This window comes from Cryptomeria japonica, chromosome 1 (genome assembly GCF_030272615.1).
Source record: "Cryptomeria japonica chromosome 1, Sugi_1.0, whole genome shotgun sequence".
NCBI classification, from domain to species: Eukaryota; Viridiplantae; Streptophyta; class Pinopsida; order Cupressales; family Cupressaceae; genus Cryptomeria; species Cryptomeria japonica.
This window is the reverse complement of record NC_081405.1, coordinates 18470566-18478235: the sequence shown is the minus strand read 5'-3', so window position 1 is coordinate 18478235 and position 7670 is coordinate 18470566.

Sequence of the window (7670 nt, the reverse complement as noted above, 5' to 3'; positions counted from 1 at the left end):
ATATAAAATTATAATTTTTTAAAGGGTCATTAAAGAGTAAGAAGACTCCGGACAACATTATTATTAATTTTTAATTTTTTTTAATTAAAAATATTTTAATTGGGGTTCATTTCATAGTGTGACATGTAAGTTGTGGTATTGTTGATGTTGTTATTGATGTTCAAACTTTTCTTGGGCTATTGTGATTGCAAGTTTGTGTCTTCTTTGATCTAATGTTCTTGCGGATTTGAATCTTAGCGTTGATGTTACTAACATTCATGCCAAATGACTTAGCAAGAATCCAGGACAGATGATTTAGCAGGTGTCCGTGTCGTGTGCTCCCAGGTTTTGTGCCTCTAATGGACTACCATGCTCATGGGTTTGGACAATTCTATGTGTTCATGTTGAGAATGAGATTCTCCAATTATGGCCCCATCTAATATGAACCAGGATAAAAATCCCACATTCACCGATCAGAAAAAATATATATATTTTAACTAATTTTTGTTTACATAATTTTGATATTTTATTTTATTTCTAAAGTCGTTTATATAAATTAATGATATCAGATTTCCACAATCCATGTCGATAATTGCTCATATGTTTCTGGATTCCATTGTGTCAAAGATTTTTGCATCAACATTTCAGATCACACTCCCTAATCCATCATCAGGATGATAAAGTTTTAGAATTTTGAAAAGAAATTATAATTTCTTTTGTTATATTTATTGAGTAGAGTACAATTCCATTTTTTTACTTCTTTTAAGATTATAGACACTTTTACACATAATATGTGGTTTTTAAAATCTGTGTGCTCGTTTCATATAATTAATATGAGAATATTTATAATGATAATTTATAATGATGGACAAAATCATACTAATAATTAAGACATTTATATTATTTTATCTAATATAAAATGGTTTATGTGGTCTCCTTTATTGTGTGATTTGTACTCTTATGAGATTTCAAGTCTTGACCTTTTTCTTCAAGAATGTTGTCCTCTATCTACAAAAATATATTATTATGAAGTAACTACCACATGTTCCTCTCTTGTACTCTATAGATTAGAGGGATTTAAAGTCTTAATCTTTCTCTTAGAGAAAATTCTCCTCTTTCTATAAAAAAAAAAAATTATTCTTCAAACTTTTGAACCTTTAATAAAGGAAGATCTAAATTTAATTGTGCAAACTAAAAATTTCGCCAAATAATATGCATTGATTAGCCTAAGATTTTCCATAAAATCATAGCTCTCATTTCTATATAACACTTAATTGTCAACAATTCTTAAATAAACTAATCTTAACATCCTCATAACCATCATCCATTAATTTCACATTTTATAATAATCAATCTCTATCTTCCTCAATACATTTGTGTAAATGCATTAATAAGTTTATCCTTTCAATTTTGAAGTAAACATCCATTAACTTAGTCACACATCTAGTCTCCCAAATACATAATTCATCTTTACAATTTTCATATGAATTTATGTGTTTTGTATTGTGCATGTGTGTTCTCTTTAATCATAGTTATCTATTTATAGTATAAATCATGGAAAACATTTGCATGATAGGTTTATAAAAGATTGTATTGCTAGTTCTGTCAAATTGCAAGTTGTGACAAGATAGTTTTATTATTTAATAGTAAACAATTTAAATTTTTTTGTTAATATAATAATTATATTGATTGACTAAGAAATCTAGTGTCTTAATAATAAAATAATTTATTTATTTTTAAATATTATTTGTTATAGTTAATGTATTGATTTGAAAATAATTTAATTTGATAATTAAAAAAAAAAAAAATTAAAGTATTTATATTGATTGAATTTATATATGAGGTGTCTTCGGACATGTAGTGTCGCGGTTAAAACATTTTGTTGGTGAAGCGGCCACCATGGTTCAAATCCCTATTGGGTCTTTGTGCTCGCAAGGCTTTGTGCCTTTGTTGGGTCGTTGTGCTCGCGGATTTGAACAAGTGAAGTGTGGGGATGAGGTCCCCCGTTTGTGGCCTCACTAGTTCATAGCTCCAAGTCAAAAGCGTTTCCCCCTTATTTTTAAAAAATTTATATATGAGGTCATGGTTATGAATTAAATTGATTTTAATTTTTTATTTTTAAGTTGAGAATGAGAAGCTATTTTTTATGCTATTTTTAAGTAATAAAAATCATTATAAATATAATTACAATATAGTATAATATCATATAATATAATAATAATTAATAACATGCACTAGTAATAATGGTATTATAATATATATATATATATATATATATTATATTAAAATAAATGATATACTATATATTACATAATATAATATACTAATTTTTAGCCTTATTGCAGTGTACGGATGGCTAGAACAGCTATGTCAACGCATAGGAAACTGGGGATGCAACCCAGAGAGTTCAAAGACTTCAAGCAGAATGACAGGCCTAGATTCTACGGGAATCCAAGTTTCAGAGCATGAACGAAACCTAAGTGGGCTTGGGAGGATCAGAACAGAATGTCAAAGTTTGATGACAAGACAAATGGTAGATGGAGAAAGGATTTTCATCGATCCAGAAGCGAACATCATAACAACTTCAATATTCGCAGTATCAATATGGCAAGTGCCAAGACGGACTAGCAGAAGGTCCATGAAAAAGAATGGAGGCCGAAGAAGATTCCCAAATCGGAGCCGATGGAAAAGGTAAAACCTAAACCTGTGGAATCCCAAAAGCTGTCTTTCTTTCTGGACTGCAAAAGTTGGAATGATTCAGTTGCATTTTTTAGAGAAAGGGGTTTTTTTCTTGAAATGCTTTGGGGATTGGTCGGTTGTGTGTTGTATTAAGAAATGGTGCGAGGAGAAGCCCTTCAGTGTGGAGATTAAGACGATGCCAAAAGGCTTTTTTATGGTTATTATGGAAAATAACAAAGGCAAGAACTGGGTTCTTAATAATGGGTCTTTTCTCCTAGGAGGCAGAGGTATTTACATCAGAGACTAGGAACCAAACTTCAATCCCATTAAGGCCACTATGGAAGACGTTCCTGTCTGGTTGTGCCTATATAATCTTCCAAGGGAGTATTGGAATGAGGAGACTTTCCAAATGATTGGGAATAAACTAGGGTTCTATCTCAAATCGGATGAAGCTATTGAAAAGGAAGATTTTAGCTTGTCCACGAGAATTTGTGTCGGTTGGAAGCCTCAGTTCTCATTATTGGCATGGCTAAAAATAAATACAAATGCGGTTTGTTGGTTGCAACAGATTGAGGTTGAAGATCAACTGGAAAAGTGTTCGATGTGTAACAAGGAAGGGCACTCGGAGGACATCAGTTTGATCGATCCTAAGGGCAAGTCTGTTGAGTCCTCACTTGAAGATAGAGTTGCACATTTTGTCGAGGTGAATAAGGAGCCAAGTCAGGTACATGCACTGGATTATGGGGCTTCAGCTTCGTTGGTGCCAGAAAAGGGGGATAATGGATCTAAGGCAGGAAATCCACAAATGGATGACAAGGAAGGAGGGAAGAAGTTTGCAAACCAGTTGGATGCCACACACTTAGTGGAAGAAGCCCTTGATAAGTTCGAAGTTGCTATGAATGTACTTGATGTGAATATTGAAGGTCCCCAGATGGTTAGGTAAGTAGAATGTGAACGACTGCAAGAACAGGTGTAGTGTGCTAACTTGGTTAATGAAACAAGGACTGGTTCAATTGAAGGGGGAGAAGATATTGCATGGGAAGATGATGAGGAAGATTGGGGAGCTTTTGATGAAGAGGACATCTTGGAGAGTCAGACCATCCATCAGTCTGACTCCCAACTTGATAAAGCTGCTATAGGAGAAAACAAGTCCAAAGGAAGGAAACCCAACAAAATCTAGATTGCTATGGTTGGGGACGCTAAAAGTCAATCCAAACTTTCAGTAGGGAAGGGAAGCCCCCTTCCTAAAGGAAAATGAAACTCATTAGTTGGAATGTCAGGGGCTGCAATGCCCTTGACAAGCGTCGTCTGATCAAGCGTAGGCTTGAATAGATGAAACCGAATCTTGTTTGCCTTCAAGAAACCAAGTTGAGTTTGGAGGAGGTTGTAGGATGGATGAATGCCTGGAGGTCTTGGGCAGGTGTTTTCTCGAGTGTTGAGGGTTCCTCGAGAGGGCTTGGAATCATTTGGAACCCTGCTCTCATTCAGGTGGAGGAACTCATAAATTCGCATTAGTGGCAATTGTGCAAAATTCATTCTTTTGGCATCAACTGCAACTTCTTTCTGATTAATGTCTATGGTCCAGCAAGAGCTAATCTACAACTAGACACATGGAAATAAGTGTCAGTGGTTTTGAGCAATTTGTCTCAGGATTTGGTGGTGCTTGGAGGTGATTTCAATGCCATTTTGGAATCAGATGACAAGAAAGGAGGAAAGGTGGGAATTACTACTTCTCAAGTGGGCTTTAAAAACTTTGTTTCTTACAATGGTTTGTGAGAAGTAAAGACTAACAAAGGGGCCTTCACCTGGTCAAATAGTAGAGTCGGAAGGGAGCACATAGTTGAGAAATTAGACAGATTCTTTTTGGGAGGTAATTGGGCTTCTAAACCCCGACTTTTTGAAGCGAGGGCCAATCTGATGGTTGCTTCTGATCATTTTCCTATTGAGCTTTTAATATGTCTAAATAGTGTTCAAATTTGATGCCCCTTTAAATTTGAAAAAATGTGGTCAAGGGACTCCACACAGAAAGAGTTAATTAATTCCTAATGGTTAGAAGCTCCAATGATCCATGGATCGTGGGCTTTCAAGTTCTTTAAAAAATTGCACCATCTTAAAGGGAAGTTGAAGGAATGGAACAAGGTTAAGTTTGGGAATATTTTTTAGAACGGGAATGAAGTTGAGGCAGTGCTTAAAGACCTAGAGATGACTATTATGGACCAAGGTATAACATTGGAAGCTTTCAATAAGGAAAAGTTCCTTAATTCCAAATACAATGAAATTCTGGCCAAAGAAGAGATGTATTGGAAACAAAAGTCTCGAGAAGGTTGGTTAAAGGGAGGTGACAGAAACACAAAGTTTTTTCTTAATTCGGTTAAGGTCAGGAGATCCTGGAACAAGGTGACCTCAATCAAGAACAGAGCAAACGTTGTTTTAGATAATATGGAGGACATTAACAAGGAAGCGGTGGAATTTTTCACATAACTACTTTCAAAGAACCAAAGTTTAGACTATCGACACCAAGACACTCTTCTGGATAATGTTCCCCATGTCATTTCTGAGAATCAAAACCAATCCTTTGTAAACCTATCTTGTTTGAAGAGGTGAGACAAGTTGTTTTTTTTATGGTGGGAGACAAGGCTCCAGGGTCGGATGGGTTTCCAGCGTTTTTTTACCAACAGTTTTGGGATGTGGTAGGCCATGATGTTTGGCAGGTGGTGGAAGAGGCAAGGGTTAATGTAAGAGTTGCGAAAGAACTAAATTGTACTTTTCTTGCTTTGATACCCAAAATTGAGAAACTAACCTCCTTTGGGGACTTTAGACCTATTTTTCTCTGCAATGTGTTATATAAGGTGATTGCAAAAGTTATCATGAATAGACTAAAACCTCTTTTGAAGTTTATTATTTTGGAGGAGCAAAGTGGCTTTGTTCTGAGAAGATCTATTGTGGAACACATCATAACAGCGCATGAAGTTATTCATTCAATTAGAAAAGAAAAGGTTGAGTGAATGTTAATCAAACTGGATATTAGAAAATCATATGATATGGTGGATCAGGAGTTCCTTTTTCGTGTTCTGGAGAGGTTTGATTTCTCTTCTCACTGGATAAATTGGGTGAAGGTGTGTATTGATGGGTCGTGGATTTCTATCTTAGTCAATGGGAGCCCACAAGGTTTCTTTCAAGCATCCCGAGGTTTGAGGCAAGGGGATCCTGTCTCCCCCTTTCTCTTCATTTTGTTGACTAAGGCTCTGGGTAGATTTATTCAACGGATGAGATGTGAGAGCAAGTGGAAAGGTGTTCTTGTTGTTGATGGTGTTGATGTGGTCACTCATCAACAATTCGTTGATGATATAATTCTCTTTGGGGATGCCTCGCTAAAGGAAGCCTATATCATTAAAAAAAAAAACTCTTAATATTTTATGTGGAGCATTTGGGCAGTAGGTTAACTGGAACAAATCAGATATTTTCTTCTTTAATACTGATCTGAGAAAGCAAAGAGAAATAGTTAGAATTTGGGGTGTTAAAAGCTAGTTCACTCCCAGGTAGTTTCCTGGGAACCCCAATGTTTGGGGGTCCAAATAGGACGAATATGTGGCATAGACTTCTGGAAAACTGTGTTGACAAATTAGATGGTTGGAAGTGTAAATGGCTCACATCGGTTGGTAGGTTATTATTGCTAAATTCAATTTTATCTACCATGTTGATATACTCCATGATGTGTTTCAAAGTCCCGAACAAAATTGTAAGAAGTATTAATCAATTCATGAGAAAATTCTTTTGGAATGGCAAGAGTGACCAAGATAAAATGCCTTTGGTTGCATGGGATAAAGTGTGTCAACCAAAATTGGCAGGAGGTGCAGGTTTGAGAAAGTGATGCTATTTGAATGAAGCTATGGGTGCAAAATTGATATGGAAGATGTATGATAAACCTAACCAAAAATGGGTCCAAATCCTGAAACATAAGTATCTGGACTCGTTAGGTAGAGAAAGAATCTTTACAGTTCGTGACCCCCCTGATAAAATCTGAAAAGATTATAAACCCAGAAAACTAGTGCAAATGAATAGATATCTAAACTATGAACGCAAATGATACAAAATCAAAGTAACAACACAGAGTTAGTCTCCAAGAGAGTAATGCAAATGCTAGAAGCAAAATAGCATTAAGAGGATGCAAAATCAAGAGATACCAAATACAAGCCAGGTAGCATGCTTTTATAGACTAGGGAGAGGGAAGAGGTGGCAATACCGACCAATCAAGAGCAACCATCTCTTGGACTAAAGATAGCAAGTATCTTCCCAAGATAGAAAATGGATGCACACATGTAGGAAGGTGACACCTCATAACCACTCACCTAATTAAGCATGATTTATTAACCTGAGCAAGATTAAAAGAAGTGTAGAAAAAACCTAGGAATATAGGGAGAAAATAAATAACCCACTAGGAAATAAAAACCTACACTAACACCCCCCCATAAGCGAAGCTTAGGTGGATGTAGAAATGGGTCCTGACAAATCAAGCCTGATGAGGTACCCATGTACATAAAATTCTCCCAAAAAGAGAGAGAAAAATACCCCCCCCAAGAGTAGAGAGAGTCAGGACTCCGAGTGAGAGGAAGAAGCCCCCCCAGAAGATGAAGCATCCCGCACCCCCAGCAAAGCTTGCAAACGAAGGAACTTGCTCTCAGTGAAGGGTTTGGTGAAGATATCAGCAACTTGCTTGGAAGTCGGACAGTAGCGAAGGTCGATGACGTGACCATGGATGAGCTCTCGGATGTAGTGCATGTGGATCTCGATGTGTTTGGTTCGTTGATGATGGACCGGATTCTGTGAGATCTGAATGGCACTCTGGTTGTCACAAAATATGACTGATGGTCATTTGATCTGGATACCAAACTCAGTGAGGAGATTTTGAAGCCAAATGGCCTCAGTGGCAGCATTCACAACCCCCCAATACTTGACCTCAGTAGAAGATAGAGCAATAGAAAACTGCTTCTTGCTCGACCAACAAACAGGAC